Below are 21,223 nucleotides of genomic sequence, written 5' to 3' on the forward strand. Positions count from 1 at the left end.
AAGTATCCATTGCCGAGGATTGATGATTTGTTTGATCAGCTTCAGGGTGCCAAGGTATTTTCGAAGATTGACTTGAGATTTGGCTACCATCAGTTGAGCATTAGGGCATCCAATGTCCCTAAGATAGCTTTCCGCACTCGGTACGGGCATTATGAGTTCTTGGTGATGTCATTTGGGTTGACAAATGCCCCATCAGCTTTTATGGATTTGATGAACCGAGTGTTTAGGCCTTACTTGGATTCGTTCGTGATAGTTTTCATTGATGATATTTTGATCTATTCCCACAGCCGGGAGGAGCATGAGCAGTATCTGAGAGTGGTCCTCCAGACTTTGAGAGGTAGTCAGTTGTATGCGAAGTTTTTGAAGTGTTAGTTCTGGTTGAGTTTAGTTGCATTCTTAGGTCATGTTGTATCAGCAAAGGGTATTCAGGTAGATCCAAAGAAGATAGAGGCAGTCAAGAACTGGCCTAGACCAGCATCAGCTACAAAGATCGGAGTTTCTGGGATTGGCAGGCTATTATTGTCGGTTTGTGGAGAGGTTTTCATCTTTTAGCTAATCTCTAGGATTTACTTTGTGAACATATGCAAAAGTATGTCAATCTGTCCCTCTAGGGAATCATTGGCTTTACTATATCTATGTAGGCCATACTATACCATAATTCTTACTTCGATTTATCATTATTGAGTTCTGCTACCAACTCCAGGTTACTCTTGTTGCTTATCCTTAAGACTGATGGTCTAATCTCATCTTATACTTTGTAACTTTTATCCATCCCTTGTTAATTCTGAAAGTACAGGGGGGTGAATTGTATATTTTTAAACTTAATCTCTGTTAGTTGACTAGTTTTTCAATTAGGAGACTAGATGCAATAAACTAACAGTTGTAATAACAGAATACAAGATGCTGAAAGTAAATGCAAGACTTAAGGACACCAGAATTTTTATATTGGTTCGGATTCAATGTGAATCCTAGTACAATCCCCTTGGGTTGCAAGGGAGCTCTCTTTAGTGAATGTGTTTCTTCGAGTACAGTGGAAATGACGTGATAGCTTAGTTCCTATATCACTCGTCTCTTTTGATATAATGCCTCACCAGTGTTATTCTCTCTTTCTTATCTAACTTGTTACATAGAAGGTCTTAGAGAGCTACAATGTTTGTTTGCAGTAGAACAAAGAGAGGGTGTTTGGTTCGATCAAAGTATATTTGTCTAAGGTTTGATGCTGAGTATAAATACTTTGGTGAAGGCCGTTTGCTGAAGAAATTTGACAACCTAAGATATTTGATCCTTGGAAAGAGATTGATTCTTTCCAAGAATAAGGTTACTTGTCGTTGCTCTTCCTTGATGAGAGGGTATTGATAGCTTTCCTTCTGCAGATCTTGATGATACGGGTTTACTCCTTGATTGTTGGTCCTTCCGAAAATAACAGCTCGATCAATCATCTTACAAGATCTTCGATGCTTCTTGTCCGCTTCAATCTTCCGGATTGACTGTGCTGGGGTTGACTGATGCCTTAAGTTTAGGCTTGATTGATTCTTTCCATCGTAGGTGTCCATTGATTTTGTGATCTTTGCTAATTGATTTCTTTCCTTAAGCTTCCTGATTGATTTCTTCAATCTTGTAGTAACTCCTTGATCTTCTCTAATTGATTCCTTCAATCTTTGAATGGTCATCCATGACTTCCTACACAGATATATTATTTGCATCATTAAAATCAGATCTAATAATGTCCCCCTTTTTTATGATGACAAAATAATATATATGTATAAACAACAATTGGCTTCCCTGTGTTTTAATCCCCTTCAATGTATATGGTTGTCTGGTTCATGGTAATCCCCCTTAGTGCATGAAGTTGACTAGTCCATGGTTATAGATGTTGTAGTCGACTCTTGCCGTAGAGGAGGTTAGCGTATATTTACCCTTCAGTCGACTATACTTGCATACAAATACTTATACTCCCCCCTTTTTGGCATCAACAAAGAGGGAATAGACAGAACAAACCACGAACTAAAACAGAACATATAGCATTATGCGGCAGAGTTTATAGTCCAAAAACAACCAAAACAAAACAAAAACAGAAATTGTCCAATGGCTGAGTTAATAGCCCAAAAACAGCATAGTAAAAAAAATTATCTTAAGCAACCACATTAACGACGCAGAAAATAGGTAAGAGTGTTGCAGATGGCCTCCTTCAGTTGTTCAAAGCTAGCATTTGCATAGATGCTCACTCCATCCAACCTGTCATGAATCTCCCTGAAAGCCTTGACAACGTTCTCCCTTACTCTGAGAACAATAACTCTTATCTTGGACACATCAAACCTTGTTTCTTTAGAGATGGCATGAATTTCACCAACAGTTGACTGAGTGGCTGTGAGGAGATGTCAATGGCATGAAGCTTCTCATCAAGATCAGGATCACCAGGGCTGGGATAAGAGCCAGAGGGTTTAGGTTTGGGATCTATAGGAGCATGCTTTACATCACCTTCATTCTTCTTAACGTAGGAGCCCTTCACACTCACATATCTCATACTTCCAAAAGCTTTAGAATTTTAAGATTTTGAAACAATGATAAAGGGATAAACAGACAAGGAAATTTGGTGAGCTTCCAGAATGTGAGTGATGGCCATGCCATAGGATAGACTGGTGGGATCTTCTGCACTTTCAATCATGAAATTAATGACCCAGGAGGATAACTTGACTTTGAGTTTGGTCACAAGGCAGTATATTAAGAAGGTGTCTCTTTGAGAGAATGTGGAAAAGGAACCGATGCGGGGAAGCAGAGTAGTTGCTACAATGTAAGCCAGGACTCGAGTTTTGAAACTAACATCACTAGGGCCTAATTGGTTGGGAAGGGATTTAGAGGGACATTCAGCAATACACCGTTTAGCTTGATCAAAGGAAATTTCAAAATCATCGGGCCAGGTATTTTTGAAAAGCATAGGAAAACCAGAACATTTACACTGAAAGAGTGAATCAAACATGGCACAATCAAGAACAATACACTTACCTAACACTAAGGATTCCAACTTATCAGGTTTACTAGAGCGAAGATTAGCATAAAACATCTTTACCAGAGGTTCATAGACCTTAGGCGGAGGAATAAAGAGGAACTTATACCACCCTTCATGAACAAAAAGATTTTTTACCTTACAATTTAGGGCTTCCATGTCGTCAAGGTCGACTACCCTTCCATGAGCAATGATCTTGTCTTTCAAGGCAATGAAGAGATCCCTGTTTGGAGAATTCCAGAAATTCAGGTCAGATTCTAGAGAGCCAGAAAGATCTATTTTGGATTTCTTTGGAGTAGAGGAAACAAGGGGGGGGTCTTCCATAGGTCATTTTCCTAGGGCTTTTTCTCCTAAGATTTGAGAATGATTAGACAAATCTCCCTACGAAGAAGCGAAACTCTCAGAGTGGTCAGACCCTAGGTCTACTTGTTCTGGGGGCCTAGAAGGGGTTTTTGCTTTGGAGCGGGTACTTTTTGTGGTGGAGGCGGATGTGTTCTTGGGTTGTATGGCCATTGAAGGATAGGGGTTTGAGCAGAGCTTTGGAGAAGGGTTTTCTAGATGATAGGAATGAAAGTGATTGAAAAGAGATCTATGCCTTAAGAAGAGACCCTTCTGACGGTTGAGTACAGAAAAGGAAAAGGCGTCAGTTGAATAGACGTGATGATTGGCTTTCCAACTTTGAGCGATAAAACTGATGTGAAAGAAGAGGAAAAGAGAGGGAAAATGGAGGCGTAATTAATGCAAGAGTAAAAGACAATTGTTAAACCTACAAAAGTAAGCACGTTACACAAAGGTCCTACAGGTTATTGTTCAAGCAAGTAATGCCAAGTAGTTTTCTTAAAGCACAAAATTTATCCTCTAATAACGGCTTAGTAAAAATATCTGCCAATTGATCAGTTGTTCCAACAAAAGATATTTCTATGTCTCCTTTAAGAACATAATCTCTAATAAAATGATGCTTGATATCTATATGCTTTGCTCTAGAATGATGCACAGGATTTTTTGAAAGACAAATAGCACTTGAATTATCACAAAAAATTTGTATAGGTTTAAAGGAAAGTTCATAGTCACCCAGTTGATGGGACATCCACAGTAATTGTGCACAACATTATCCAATAGCAATATATTCAGCTTCAGTGGTAGATAATGCAACTGATGCTTGTTTTTTTCTGTTCCAGGATATCAATGCCTTTCCAAGTAATTGACATGTACCACTTGTGCTCTTTCTATCTTTCTTGTCACCTGCAAGGTCAACATCTGAAAAACCTTCTAATTCAAAAGAGTTAGAACGAGGATACCATAGTCCATGGGAGACATTCCCAATGAGATATCGAATGATTCTCTTTACTACAGTCAGATGAGATTCCTTAGGAGATGACTGAAACCTGGCACATTTACACACACTAAACATAATATCTGGTTGACTTGCAGTCAGATACAATAATGAGCCAATCATTCCACGATACTTAGTTTCATCAACAGGGATTCCCTGTTCATCTTTGTCTAGACTTATTGAAGGACTCATTGGTGTGCCAATGGATTTTGCATTGCTCATGCCAAATTTTTGAATCAGTTCCTTCATGTATTTGGTCTGACATATAAAGGTTCCTTCTTCAGATTATTGAATTTGAAATCCAAGGAAGAATGTTAGCTCTCCCATCATGCTCATTTCGAATTCACTTTGCATAAGATTTGAAATTTCTTACACATAAGAGGGTTAGCACTACCAAATATAATATAATCAACATAAATCTGAATAATGAGATTACCTTTTGATGATCTTTTAATATATAAGGTAATGTCTACTTTACCTCTTGTGAAGCCATGATCAATAAGAAAGAACTAAGTCTATCATACCATGCACGTGGATCTTGCTTTAGTCCATATAGTGCCTTAGTAAGCTTATATACATGGTAGGGAAACTTTGAATCTACAAACGCAGGTGGCTGTTTCACGTATACTTCTTCCTCAATAAATCCGTTCAAGAAGGAACTTTGGATGTCCATCTGAAACAACCTAAATCCCTTAAACGATGCATATGCCAGAAGGATTCGTATAGACTCCAAGCGAGTTACTGGAGCGAAAGTTTCGTCATAGTCGACTCCTTCCTGTTGTGAATATCCCTGAGCAACTAATCTAGCTTTATTCCTTACGACCTTTCCATCCTCATTCAATTTATTTCTGAAGACCCACTCTGTTCCGATTACAGAAACATTTTTAGGTTTGGGTATCAGTTCCCACACTTGATTTTTACCAAACTGATCTAACTCTTCCTGCATTGCTCGTACCCAAGTTGAATCTTTTAGAGCTTCCTCTATCTTGTTTAGTTCAACTTCAGAGATTAAATTTAAATTTGATTTCCTTTTTAGAGCTCCCTTGGTTTTCATTCCTTCATTTGGATCCCCTATGATGAATTTTTGAGGATATTTAGGTTCGCTCCTCCATTCATTTGGACGTACTACATTAGTAGTCGACTCGATCGGATGATCTGGTACACTGCTACTAATTTCATTAGTTGACTCTATCGTAGCAGATTTATCAGTTGACTCTTGAGATTTGCTTGTCTCCTGAGTTTCTTGAGCTTGATCTTCATCACTTGCAGTAATTCCTTTCTCAACCAAGGGGTTATTTTCGTCGAATATAACATGTATAGATTTTTCCACACATAATGTGCATTTATTATAGACTCTAAAAGATCTATTATTTAATGAGTAGCCCAGAAAAATACCTTCATCACTTCTTGGATCGAATTTTCCAAGGTTGTCCTTATTGTTATTGTGAATAAACACTTACTTCCGAAGGGATGAAAATAGTTGTTATTAGGACATTTACCTTTCCATAGTTCATAAGGAGTCTTCTTTAGAATGGGCCTTATGAGACATCGGTTGAGAATGTGACATGTTGTACTTAGCCTTCTGCCCAAAGTGATTTGTCAGTGAATGATCTAGTAACATAGTTCTTGCCATGTCTTGGAGGGTTCCTCTCAACAACCCCATTTTGCTGTGGTGATCGTGGTGCAGAGAAATTATGAGTGTATCGGTCACGCCTCGAACCTGGGCCTGGATGTAACACGACACTTGGTGCCTGACTACATGTGACCGAGCAAACCAACTGGCTGGATGAATCAACATGTGATATCATAACATACTAAATGCGGAAGATAAACTAACATATGCTGATATACTGAAAGTCTGGATGATATAAATCAAAGTGCGGAAATACTAATACAATTCTGAAACATATTTGTAGCCAACATAGCTTAATATGAAAAGTCTAAGACTCTGTCTAACTGTTACTCTAGTCTATGAAGCCTCTATTGAAGTACTGAAAGACTGCCTATAAATATTGAAAGACCGTAAAGTAATGATAATGCCCCGAAAGAACGGGGGATCACCAAATAGCTGGCACGAGAATCCTTGCGCTCTGCGTCGTCGACCTATAAATCATTACCTGTATTGTGAGATGCATGCCCCAGGAAAAAAGGGATGTCAGTATATTTGATTGTACTGGTATGTAAGGCAACTGAAAGAAAGAATTATAAATGCTGAAACTGAAACTAAGCTGATAACTAAGAATTGATAATTGATAACTGAAATGATAACTATTGAAACTAAAACCGAAATGATAACTGATAGCTGATAACTGAAATGATAACTAATAAATGATAACTGGACTGATAACTGAACTGATAACTGATAACTAAACTGATAACTGGTAACTAATATGATAACTGATAACTGAACGGTAACTAATAATTGAACTGAAAGGAAGTAAAGATATGAATACTCCCTCTTCTGAATGATGAACAACCCGTTTATCTGAATATTAAACTGCAGCCTCAGACCCAATATATATATGTGCACAAACTGCAGCCTCGGGCCCAAGTATACGTATATATAACTGCGACCTCAGGTCCAAAATGCATAAAGCATAAACTGCGGCCTCAGGCCCAAATACAAGTGTTCAACATTTAGGGATTTAAAATCAGGAACTGAGAATCATACTGCAATATATGATAGTAAAATACTGAATCACATTGAGTTACATAATACTGGAATATTGGATCACACTGAGTTACATAATACTGGAATACTGAATAGGACTAGACTGGGACATGTATTCTTGAACTGATTATGAACACTGAAACTTCAACTGTTTATGGCATACTGAGTAATCTATACTAAGACTCGGGGGCATCAAACCCAAGTCTATATTGAATACGCACTGAGCTCACAACGTTTAGAATGAAAGTCATGAACGAGTTATGAAGCTAGAGAATAGAAGCTCTACAACTATTCAAGGAACTAGGCTTAACTATATTTTTGAGGCAATTGATACGTAGTAAAAGAGATGTAGTTTAAGGAGAATCATTAATATTCCCAAACATAGAGAGTTAGTCTCACATACCTTAACTTCCTGCTCTTGAGCGTAATACAACATTCGCTAACCCTTTCAACTTTAATCTATATCAATACAAGTCAAAGGAATTCCATATTAGCAATAATACTCATGTTTTGGTTACTTAGGCATTTTCTCAAACACTTGGTGAGAATAAAGCTTCATAGTCCTTATTAATGGTGTCTCTACACCCAATAAGCCATTCTCTTGTTCCTAGATAAATTCTAAAGTCTCAAATGATTATAATCAACATTATTCTTCATCGTCCATAAGGTAAACAACACCTTTAACCAATAATCAACAATCAACAAGCCAAACCTATAATTGTTTATGCTTTTCTATCAAACCCATCAACTCATATCTCATGAACTTGAGTCAATAATCATTAATCCAATGCTAGAATCAATTAGAGGGTGAAGACATTACCTTTTTGACATTCATTCTTCTTGAATTCGAGTTCTAGGGTTTCTTCTCTCAACAATGATGCCCCAAACGAATATCTAATGATATTGAGGGTTTACCCATGTTAATAAGATATTGGGATATTGAAATTAACTTAGAATCACCATTAGAACTTACCTTGGGTGGTGGAAGCACCCTTAGGGAGTTAGGTTTTTGAGAGTTCTCCTTTCTAGAGCAAGTTTTTATGTTTTGGGGCTGTGGGGGACAAAATATAGCTTTAAAACGACCCCCCACTAGCGTTCCCGTGCATTTGGAGGACTGCCCGCGCTACTGACCGTGCTAAATGGTAGTAACACTGCCTCAAAATTAGCGCGACCGCGCTACCGGCACTCATATCATATACTGTTCTATAAAATGCGCATAACTTTTTGCACAGAGATCCGTTCGGGCTTCATAATATATCTTTAGAAGGATATTTCAAAGGCCTGCAACTTTTATGCTTTGATTTTTCCCAAATTCCTTACTCATTTTCACTAAAACCTGATGGAATACGAACCTTCTGCAAACTTAGTCGATTTTGTCAAATCTTATGCACCTCACATTCCATCTTGATTTTGAAATAACTATTTTTACCCATAATCATCCCGATGGAACTTTACATGCCCATAATATAACCTTACTACTCCTTTAACTCATTTATACCTGAGCCGAATTTACGGGGTGTTACAGTATCCCTGATCATTACAGAAGTCTTCAAATGCTCGACTTTCAAATTCTCCTCCATGATCACTCTGAATTGTTGAGATTAGATATCCCTTTTCTCTTTCAACCTTTTTTGCAGAAAATCTTGAAATTTTTTAATGCTTCATCTTTATGAGATAAGAAAATTACCCAAGTGAAACGTGAATATTTATCAGCAATAACAAAAGCATATCTTTTTCCTCCTATTCTAGCAGTTCTAGTAGGTCCAAATAAGTCCATATGAAGCAATTGCAAAGGTTTAGAAGTAGATACAATATCTTTATTTTTGAAAAAATTTCTGGTTTGCTTACCTATTTGACATGCATCACAGATATGAGTTCTAGAAAAATTCAGTTTGGGTAGACCAATAACTAACTCATGTTTGGACAATTTTTCTATCAAATGCATGCTTGCATGACCAAGTTTCCTATGCCATAACCATGGATCATCAGACATGGATTTTAAGCAAATATGACCATCTATCTTTTCAAAACCATCAAGGATATAAACATTTCCATACCTTTTTTCTGGGAGGACTGTTTTACCTGTCTCGTCTTCAATAGCACAACCTGTTTTCTTAAAATTTACCTCATATACTAAGTTACATAGTTGGCTTATGCTCAGGAGATTGTAGTTGAGTCCATCGACGAGATAAACTTCAGTGATGTCACAGTTGTTATTGAAGGGAATTATTCCAGTACCAATTATCTTTCTCTTTGAGTCATCCCCAAATTTAACGCTTCCTCCATCAATTTTTAACTACTTTGAACAGGTTTTTATCACCTGTCATGTTACTAGAACACGCACTGTCTAAGTACCATTTTCCTTTGTGGCTTATTTTGTGGTGTTTCTGCAAAGCATAGTGATTACTTTCTTTTAGGTACCCAAGCTTGCTTGGGTCCTGAAGGATTAGTATTACTAGATTCAGAATTGTTTTTCAGTTTCCAAACCCATCCTGAAACATTTGCTTTGCAAAAGAGACAAAAAGAATATTTATGTCCACTTTTGTTACAGTAGTGACACGTAACTCCTGACCCACCTTTAGGTTTTTCATTAGTGTTAGTACTAGTGGACTTTGTTCTAGCTGGTCCTTTTCTAGTTGACTTGTAAGTTGCCTGGTTTGACCTGATAGAACTGTGACTAGTGGATTTGTGCATGCCATTGAGTTGCATTTGCAATTCCTCAAATTCTTCTTGAAGTACTTCTTTTTAAATTTCACATACTTCATGTTTGAGTTTCCAGTCCTTAACTTCTACATTGAGTCTCTTAAGCTCATTCATCATTTTTTGAGACTCTTTCAAAGTTAAATCAAGAATATCCTGCAATTCATTGCATCTTTCACAGTTATAAGATCTTACCTCACTTGTTTCACCTCGTGCCATGAAACAGTTCTCATTTTCATCTTTGCATTCGTCATCTGAGGTGTCCTCATCCGTCCAACATCCTGAGGATTTGTTCATCTCATTTTTCAGAATCGTCATGAAGCAAAGATTTGCTATCTCTTCGTGTTCTGAACTGTCTTCATCGCTCCAACTTCCAAAAGATTTGTTCTTGTTAAATCCTCTGGAAATTTTTCTTTTTAGATCTGGGCACTTAGCTTGAATGTGTCCAAATCTTCCACACTCATAGCATTTTCCATCATTTTTGTCCTGTTCGTTGTATTGTCTGGATCGCCTAGGTGGAATTCTACCTTTCCTCGTATTCCTGAATCTTCTCATTAAGCCATCCATGTTTCTTGATAGCATAGCAATCTCTTCTTGTAGAGCTTCAGGATCATCATCGATTTCATTTTCATCTATTTCAGTTGAGGCCTTGAATGCGACTGTTTTCCATTTTTCTTCTTGACTAGTCTTCTTGAAATATGTCTTTTCAAAGGCTATGAGTTCTCCTCGTAGTTCATCATAGGATAACTTATTTAGATCCTGAGATTCAAGTGTGACTACTTTGGTCTTCCAAGTGGTTGGTAGGCTTCTGAGAATTTTTCTGACTTGATCACCACTTATATATGGTTTGCCAAATACTTTTAGATTGATAATTATTTTGCTAAATCTGACAAACATCTCTTCAATAGAATCTCCTTCTTTCATTGAAAAGAGTTCGTAATCATGAACCAACATGTTGATATGTGTTTCCTTTACTTTGCTGGTTCCTTCGTATGTAACCTCAAGCTTGTCCCACATTTCTTTGGCTGTGTCACAGCTAGAGATTTTCTCATACTCTTCACCACTTATGGCATTATAAAGCAAGTTTCTCGTTTTATTGTTAACTTGTACCACTTCCATTTTCTCTTTTGTATACGAGTTATATCTTCAGGATCAGCAAGTGGTGGAGTGACAGCTGGCAAAGGATAGTTCTCCTTTTTGATGACTCTCCAAACTTTAACATCATATGCCTTGGCATATATCTCCATACGCACTTTCCAGTGAGAGAAATGTTGTCCATTGAAGTATGGTGGTATAACTTGTGAAGTTCCTTCCTGGAAGAGAGCTCCTATGATAACTTGATTTGCCATGATCTTTTCTCACAAGCTGTTAAGTAAAAGAAAATTGTGAGCCGAGGGTGAATTGTATATTTTTAAACTTAATCTCTGTTAGTTGACTGATTTTTCAATTAGTCGATTAGATGCAATAAACTAATAGTTGTAATAACAAAATATAAGATGCTAAAATTAAATACAGGAATTAAAGATACCGAAATTTTTATACTGGTTCGGATTCAATGTGAATCCTAGTCCAGTCCCCTTGGGTTGTAAGGGAGCTCTCTTTAGTGAATTCGTTTCTTTGAGTACAATGGAAATGGCATAATAGCTTAGTTCGTATATCACTCGTCTTTATTGATGCAATGCCTCACCAGTGTTGTTCTTTCTTTCTTCTCTAACTTGTTACACAACAGGTCTTGGAGAGCTACAATGTTTGTTTGTAGTAGAACAAAGAGAGGGTGTTTGGTTCGATCAAAGTATATCTGTCTAAGGTTTGATGCTGAGTATAAATACTTTGGTGAAGGCCGTTTGCTGAAGAGATTTGACAACCCAGGAGATTTGATCCTTGGAAAGAGATTGATTCTTTCCAAGAATAAGGTTACTTGCCGTTGCTCTTCCTTGATGAGAGGGCATTGATAGCTTTCCTTCTACAAATTTTGATGACGCGGGTTTACTCCTTGATTGTTGGTCCTTCCGAAAATAACAGCTCGATCAATCATCTTACAAGATCTTCGATGCTTCTTGTCCGCTTCAATCTTCCGGATTGAACGTGCTGGGCTTGATTGATGCCTTAAGTTTAGGCTTGATTGATTCTTTCCATCGTAGCTATCCATTAATTTCATGATCTTTACTGATTGATTTCTTTCCTTAATCTTCCTGATTGATTTCTTCAATATCGTAGTAACTCCTTGATTCCTTGATCTTCTCTAATTGATTCCTTCAATCTTTTAATGGTCATCCATGATTTCCTGCACAGATATATTATTTGTATCATTAAAATCGGATCTAATAGATTCACCTCAATATTGATCTACGAGCCACCATTGATAACTTGAACTCTTATATAACACGGCCGCTGGGGCTCACGTCTTATCGAGGAACATTTGAAATGATTAGACTGATCCACCTGGGGGCGATACCATGTTTCCATAACCGTATTTCATAGTATCCCAATGTGATTCACCTTATGTGGCTATTTTAATCTTGTCCAATTCATGAGATCCCTTTCTTTTCTTCGTCAGATCATTACTCAATCGAAGGTCTAAACGTCATCCTTTATCTAACACAATTACACCCTCATTCTATTACCAGAGCAACATTCTATCTCTTCTAAATACTACTAGTCTTAGACTCCTTTGAGTTCATTTAGGCTGTAGTGAGCTTTGTATAACTTAGAAAAGCCATCTGCTCATTTTGTTTTTATGGGCTTAATCCTGATGACTTATCCATTTTCGTTAACTTCTCACTCGCCCTTTCTTATCCTTACTCCTATCTTCTAGAACTTTGTCGCTTCACTATACAATAGCTTGCGACCTACGCATATCTATTTATATTACTTGCAACTTTTCAACTTGCTTGCATCATAGATTTTCTTATATTATTTGGAACATCAAATGAGACATCACATCGTCTCTAACTCTTATTTACTCTCTTATTCAGGTTTTTCGATACCTAGACCATCAACTGGAAGATATTCTACTGACGATGCCACTATTATTCATAGATCTTGAATCCCCATGCTTCTAGCCTTTTATCCGAAGAATGGACTATTCACGATCTTTTGCCTTTGAGTATCTCGTACGTTGTTCACCTTTACCTTGCTTACCATAAAATTTCGCATTATATCTTCTATCTCTTTCATGAGCTCCCTTCCACCTAGGTATAATTCATGTCCATACCTTGAAGCTCTATTATAATACTTGCACCTCTGGTGCATACACAATCCGGTGGTAGCTTTATATTGACTTCTTATGAGGTTGGTACTCTTCTCACAAGCTTTATCATAGAGCCATTATAAACTATGGCTGTTGTACTATCCCTTTTATACCTTTGATATTAAGAGTAATTCCACAATGTTCTCAATCATGATGTCTATAATTTTTCTAGGTCCAATAATCAAACTCCTAATTTTCTTAGTTGATGTAACTCTTTAATTTCCTCTTCCTTCTGATCAACTTTTATGTAGGCTTAAGCTATCTTTCGATCTATGGCTCATGGCATTAGTTATTACTTTAGCCTTTCATGGACGCTATGGAATATCCATGATACCATCTTCTAACAATTCAATCCTTTGTCTATGACCTGGACTCAATTCTTTCTTTAACTTATATCGGAGTATTCTACAGATGTATGATTGTCAACATATATGCTGCATGGATTATATCCCAAAATCTTGAGTGCATTCATAACGTAACTAACTCTGGACCATCGATCGAATAATTCCTTTCGTTTCTTCTCAACTTTCTTTGAACGTAAGCTTTTACTTTTCCCGGTATTTCTTCCCTCTTTCTTGTGCATATTTAGCTTATCTTAGTGCCCACACATATTGGAATTCCATACAACTCATATGATCTTGGATCTCACTTTTGATTTTACTTCCCCTTCATTAGCCACGGTAGGTGCCATTTTCTTATGTAGTGGATACCATATTATTGTGAGACTGTTGTTATAAGACCATTCCCTTCTTAGGTCACTGAGCTTAGGTTGAAGCCTTTTTCCTTCAGCTAGTTTTTCATTGTAGTATTTAGGGAGGACCCTCTGACTCTTGTAAAGCTGTGAGCTTATTACAGACCCATTTGATGTCCTTCCTTGCCTATAATTATTCGTAGTTACTTATCTCCACGCCCTTGTGCTTGTAGGGTTGCCTCTGAACTAATATTTTGACTGTCTTCCCAGTGACACTCTCTTTTATTCCCATAACATTCGTATGGTACCTTTAACTACCCCGACCCCTATCTAAATATATCTTAAGTATTACAATGACATTACTGCGGGGCTGAATTCACTATATTGGTTTTACTATGCTTATCTTGCACGATCTGTTGATTCATCTGTAACCCCCGTCTAGCCATAACTAGGCTCTTACTATATTAACTGCTAACTAGTCGTTGGCCCATTCTCATATCAATATTCCACGTAATCTTTCTTGAGTTATTTCCTTTGTCTTAACTTACCTCTTGCACTGGCTCCTTATCTATCGGAACCCTTACTTTCTCTCCTTGACATCATGTTTGCATAATGTTCTGGAATCATAGCATATATGTAGGATTTGGATAAGTGCAATCTCATTTTTATCGCATTCTTCATTTACCATTCCATAATTACTAGAATCACTTAATTCTGACTTAACGCCACATCACTCCATATTCCCCCCTTTAGGGGAGTACTAAGAGTTAGAGCTACGATGACCTACCTATAGATGTTTTACCTCTTCATATTCGTCGTCCTTTCATATCATCAATGACCCTTACTTGCCTTGCGGTAATCCTTCTGTACCAAGGATAACAAAATTCCTCACTCGCAATGGTGGAACTTAGTGTAACTGGCATATATAGTCCCTTAAGCTTAAACTTTTCTTACATTGCTCGCTTTGGGGAAGTGTCTTCCTGAATGACTATTCTCTGAATTTCTCATGAATCTTCTTTTGTTGTCTATTCTATTATTGCCTGTATGAAATCTGAAATTCATGATACCGACTATTATCAATCACTCAGTCCCTAATTCATGTTTAATTTTTCTTGTTCACCAATCCATACTGGTTCTATTACTCTGGGGTCTAACTTTTCCTTTTTGGTAATCGTGTTAGAGTTGCGAACTTATTTCTTGAAATAAGGACATGACTGTATGGCCTATACACTTTTGTTGTCCTAAGGCCTGTCACCTCTCGTCTCTTCCTTCACTTGACTTATAGATTATGTAATACTGTCATCTTTTGATCTACTGTTGTCATCCATGTATCACATCTTACTCATAATGCTTTATAAACTCTCTTACTATGGGGTTAACAGTTATGTCTATCGCTTTATTCTGAAAACTCCAACCAAACATTCTTTTGCTTTTAGTTCCTCTTGATCCATCCAGTGGCTCTTCGAGTTGCTTAACGTTATCGCTCTACTAGGGACGCGAGCCACACTAAGGTAATATTTATCCCTTCAAGGTTTTCAGTTCCTATCTTTGTAGCACTCATGTCTAGCTGTACTATTTTCGAGTGCACCATCTGGGTGTCTCACAAGGAGATCTATTAGCACATTTGCAATATCCTTCGGCAATGACAACCAATGCAAACAATCAATTCACCATTTTGGGTTACTCTACCCCCAGCCGGATCCTGATATCCCATCCTTTACTTAATCTACACCTGTTAGCCCCCAATAGGGTATAACTGAGATTGTCAATTATACATACCTCTATTACTGTTGAGGGTAACTCACAAGGCTTATATTCCTCTGCTTGAGTTGTAAATACTGTTAACATTCATTAACTGAGCGTCTCGTACCCTTCTTCATCTTGCTTCTTTTGCATCTTGAAACTTGTATTTATCTTCTGAATCTCTCATTGTCTTTCACCATAAAGGTGGATAGATATTCTTGCCTTAAGTCTCTTTATCAAGAGGCTTATACGTCTTAGTACACCCATGATCCACTGAACACCTTATATTTACTCATCATAAACAAGATGCAAAATTGAGTTCCTCTAACTCAAAACTTCCACAATTTACATCTCTTATCGACCGTCTTTCTGAATGTAGGCATTGTCTTATTACGAATAAAATAGAGTTCGGAATTTGAATTCTTATAAGTGAACTCTACCACACGATCTAGAGTAAGAAGAAAGAATGACAGTCCCAAATGCCCTATAGCCTCTTGCTTATAAGTGTGGTGCATGACACACCCATGAACAAGACTCTACTAGACACAACTTGTAGACTCCCTAGGACAGAACTGCTCTGATACCACTTTTGTCACGATCCAAACCGATGGACCGTGACGGGCACCCAGTACCTTACTCAATCGAGTACTAACACAACATATTTTTCATATCATTCTATCATAGGTAAATGAACCGGAGTAAAACATGAGGGAATAAGAACTTATACTTATGAAGTACGGGCCTATAAGACCGACATGATTCTTTATATACTCGAAACATAGGCCGACAAGGCCATACAAGTATCCGTATATATGGCATATGTTTACAAGCCTCTAAGAGTACATACTTATCGTAAAGGTCGGGACAGGGCCTCGCCATACCAAACAATACGCGTCTAAATCATACTGACCAATAAGCAACTCCGGAGCAAATGGAGCGCACCAACATCTTCCGCTGAGCTGATAGCCTACTCGGAGGACTCTCGACCTGTCTATTAGGACATGCGGGCATGAAACACAGCGTCTCCAAGCAAAAGGGACGTCATTACAAATAATGTACCGAGTATGTAAGGAACAAAAATCAGTAAATAATAGACATTAGAGAAACATGGAGTAAAAGACTCGACATGTACGTTTGCATAGCTCTGTGAATAATTTAATTTTTTATAATGTTATGCATATGCGTATAAATGTCATACCATGCATAGGTATATGTGTTCATAACATCAGCAAGCCTCTGAGGGCATCCCATCATATCATTTTAGCCACTGTGGGCAAATCATCAACGTATACCAGCTGATCAGGTGGTGGTGTATATATAACGCCGTAACCGTTTCTCATATCCCATATACATATATTTATATATATACACATATATAACGCCATCTGGTAATGGGTCAGTGTAAATAAATGCAATGCATGATAAGTATGTCAATAAAATCTTTCGGAGTGTCATAAGACCATTTTGCTTCTGATTAATATCATGAAATAGACTTTATCCACTTACGTATTTTTGATACCCATGAATAGATGATAGAGTAATATGACACATGGAGAATCAAGAACACAAGTATCTCTAGTATTTCTATGAATAGAGTCATTTATGAAAATTGTGCATTTGCTCGTTGCGTTTATATTGTATAGATCATGCCAAAAGAAAAAAGGGATATCCTTAACATACCTGAGTCGATTCTCTTGAAAATCCCTCTAATACACGTTAATTGCGATAAAACATGGAACAAGTCGTATGAAGAGCTCAAAGCAATCACGTTGCTCAAAGAAAATTTGGCCGAAACATTTCCATCCCCAAAATGCCGTTTCTAATGTGATTTGGATAAAAACTCTTGCATAACTTTTCTATTCCTATGGATGAAAATTCTTATAAATCTCACGTTATTATTAGTAAAGAGGCCAAAAATGGCTTAGCCTAGTTTCTAGTCCAAGAATTTGTACTTGTTAGAGATGAAAACGTTAGGTGGTCTTTCTAAACATGAAGTGTTGTCTTTTAATTATAAATGTTGCCACCTAAATCATATGAATCATGAGTCATTTTATTGGTTTTCTATTGGCTGCCACGTTATGGATTTTTATCATTATCCAAAGGTTATTAATCAATCAATCACTAATTAATAATTAACTTGCTAATTCTCCCATTATCCAAACAATTAGGAATTATCTCAAATTACTTAAAATACTATTCACTTTTAACACACCTTATACACCTTACTATTATGGCCATGTGGTACCTTGTATGGTACTAGTTCATAAATATAGGGTATTATAGCTCAGACCGTATTTATCCCAATATGTCAACTTGGCCGAAAATTCATTTTCTGTGACTTTCTTCCCCTTTCACCTTCACGAATTTACTCATCACTTGATTGAAATAGCATAATACTTAAAATTCCAAAATAATTTCATTCCCGAGCTTACATCGATTAACTTACGACGAAACATCAACGTACAAAAAATGCGGGACGTAACATCTTATTTTTGATTTCATATCAATTTACTTATGATGTACTTCCATGTATGAAAATATGGGGTGTAACAATCGATCACTTGTCACCTGCAACATAAAGTAGAGTAAACTTCAACAGAGGATGGAAATGAGTCATTCTCTTAAAAATCATTTATGCATATGTATATGTATATTTTAAAGCGTAGCTGGGTTTTGTTCATTGGATGATATATTGTAGCTGGAATATTTGGCGGTAAAACAAACAAAATTAGACCAAGGGACGAACTAAAAAAAAAATTTATCTGGCCAGGTTCTAATCTGTCGTGTTCAGCAATATCAAGTCCAGTTCCTTCTCTCCAACCATACTTTTTCAACAACTTAAAACCAAGGTATGGAGGAATGAATAGGAATTGAGGTCACATGTTACGGCATTACTCGCAGACATTCCCAAACTGGGCGGACTCATATTCTACTCATATCTTTGGATTCACTTTCCTATTTCTCCCTCCTACGAGCAGAAACCAGAATCGAATAAAATATAGAAGCAAAAAATTCCTTCTAAACAATAACAGATGGAAGAAATCTACGGTAAACCGCCTCTTTTAACCACAAAAATTGCCTCTGCAAATAGTATCAATGAATTTGAAGGATTGAAATACCGCGAAAAATAATTTAGGCATAAGCAAAAAAACTCAACTAAGGCTATATAGACGAAATTTATCCAACTAGAGATAATGTGATAGGAGGCTTTTTCAGAACTCAAAAACTCTTGAATTTTTCTACAAGAAAATAAGTACTAGCATCCATATTTATAATACTACAAATTAAATTTGACTAGACTAATAAAATCTATTCCAATATGAACTTGGTAAACAAATCTAACTAGACATGAACTAAATAAACTATGAAATACCAAATCCTAGACACAACTTTAAAATGCTAATTAATTTTGATTTAATTTTCGACATACATTAAAAATATTAAATGCCCAACTCAAGTAATCAGATTTCTAAAGTCAAATTGCATTGATTAAGATATTGTCATCGTATCCTTAAGTCAAATCTCCATCTTTATTTGATTTGGTATTGGTTAATCCAATTTCAACAAATCGCATAAAATTTGGTGGGTGTATAATATTTTCCATCAATCAATCATATAACCTTCTGTTTAAATTTTGAAACACCAACAGCTTTATGATTGATAGATGCATAATCCTACTTATATTCCATCTCTATTTTTCTGCCTTATGTACTAATTAATCGTAAGGAAACTTCTGAATTAGGCTTATTGGAAATTTAGAAAATGACAACAAAAAATGATGAAGCAAAGATATTAATTTAAATGGAGAATCCATGCTACATTAAACGTCATCCATGTGCGTCACCTTTTTTTTTTCCCACTCGGTGTTTGCTAGTGTTGGCGTCCGATTAAATTCGATTAAGCACATTAAGAGGCCGTTTGGCATGAGGTATAAGAATAGTGTTGAATAGGGCGTATTAGCAATGCTGATATTAATAATATTGGGATTTGTTATGTTATTCGTTATACTGAGGTTATTTCTTATCACTATTTAGTTTGATGTATTAAAGCGTGACATAATTTCTAAAGAAATTAGTTGTTTTACAAAAAATACCCTCCACATTCTTTAACGTTATATACTCTAAGGAATTTGAGGGGCTTTATGTCTTTAACCATGCTTATGCAAGTATTAAAAATCCTTGAGTTGCTAATACCATGGTTTGCTATGTATTAGTTATGCATAAAATGATACCAAATAAGATATATAAACTAATACAAATATATATTAGTTATACATAGTTTGAAAAAATTGACCAAATAAGGGATTAATAATGCATTTTTTTAATGCCTCCTACCAAACGAGCCGTGAGGGATAAAATATTCCCGGACAAAGATGATCACATACTTAAAACTCGAACTCAAAATCATTGATTAATAATAAATAAATACTTACCAATCCACTAACAAATTAAAGGCGCCGTCAACTTGGGTTATAAACAAAATGCATACTCCACAAATTAACCTCCAAAAAATATCATTTCCCTACTTGGTGCTATAAAGCTTTACACCAGTAAAGGAAGACACATCGAATAAGGATAAAAGAGAGAAAAAAAAAAAAAAAAAAAAAAAGAAGAAAAGAAGCATTCACGTTATTCGCCAATGTAAACAATAGAATCCAAAAATAAGAAACCATTTATCTTTCCAGCGAGACTTACATCAAATGTGGCGAAATAAATATTGAAGAAGTTATCCATGTGTTTAACCAACAAAAAAATAATGCGGTGCACTAAGCTCCCGTTGTGTATGAAATTCGGGAAAAGAACGAAATCGCCGGACCACAAGAGTTTATTGAACAATGAAAAAAAAGAAGAAGCTAAACCAGCATTTGTGATTGTACCTTCTTTTCCTGGGCAAAGGGGGTTGGGTATAAGCTAATTGATGTTACTATGAAAGTGACAAATTAAAGTGCAAATACACAGAGACAAATAATTTGAATTCATTTGCTTAGTGTAAATATTAAGCAAATAAATTTTGTCCATTCACATATGACGTGTGAGCGGGTTCAGACCGACTTTAATTAAGAAATTATTTATAGTAGTTGAATATATATTTTAAGAATATAAAGCTTTACCCATTTCAACCCAATTATTTACTACTTAAGTACAATGACATTTGATGTGCTCTGGCTTATATTTTGAATTCATTTAGATAAGTAAATTATGTACTTTAGTAGGTACATAAATCAATAATGTTGGTTGAGACAAAATCAGTTTGTTAGAATATCTATATTATATTAAAAACACGAAGGCCTTTAGTGAAATATTATTTGCCTTTTTTTACCCTTTAAAAATAGGGTTCACACTAGATAAAATAGTCAATTAAGCATTTCCTAATATTTAGGACATGAAAATTAAATTGGTTATTAAATCTTTCCTTGTTTAAATTAGATACTTAAAATTTAGGACTTTAAAATTTATTAAAATTTTACCTTAACTAAATGTTTAAAAAGTATTTGGTATGTTAGTACAAAAGTTGTAGAAATTCATAGTTTCCGTAATTACGTGACATCCTAATGGCATTCTAATTGTATTCCTGACGAACAAAACAATTTTTAACATCAAATAAGAAATTTCTTTTAAGAACTATTTTACTTCATTTAGTATTTACAACAACTTAATTCTAATTATATGGTAAATAATGAGAGACTAAAATTAAAAATTATTTAATATATAAAAAAATAGCATTTCACTTTTTTTTTTTTTTTTTGTCTTCTCCAATTACTTTAAACTATTATAAAAGCATGAAACTTCAATGCAAAATTGATCGACCTTTGTATTATTTGTTAATAAATT

At 36.0% G+C, this 21,223-nt stretch overlaps 1 pseudogene; it reads right to left on the bottom strand.

Moving 5' to 3' along the window:
* Window positions 1–1,136: 1,136 nt before the first annotated feature.
* LOC142182218 (uncharacterized) lies at window positions 1,137–11,057 on the bottom strand (annotated as a pseudogene).
* Between the last annotated feature and the right edge of the window lie 10,166 nt (window positions 11,058–21,223).

Source organism: Nicotiana tabacum, chromosome 6 (genome assembly GCF_000715075.1).
Source record: "Nicotiana tabacum cultivar K326 chromosome 6, ASM71507v2, whole genome shotgun sequence".
NCBI lineage: Eukaryota > Viridiplantae > Streptophyta > Magnoliopsida > Solanales > Solanaceae > Nicotiana > Nicotiana tabacum.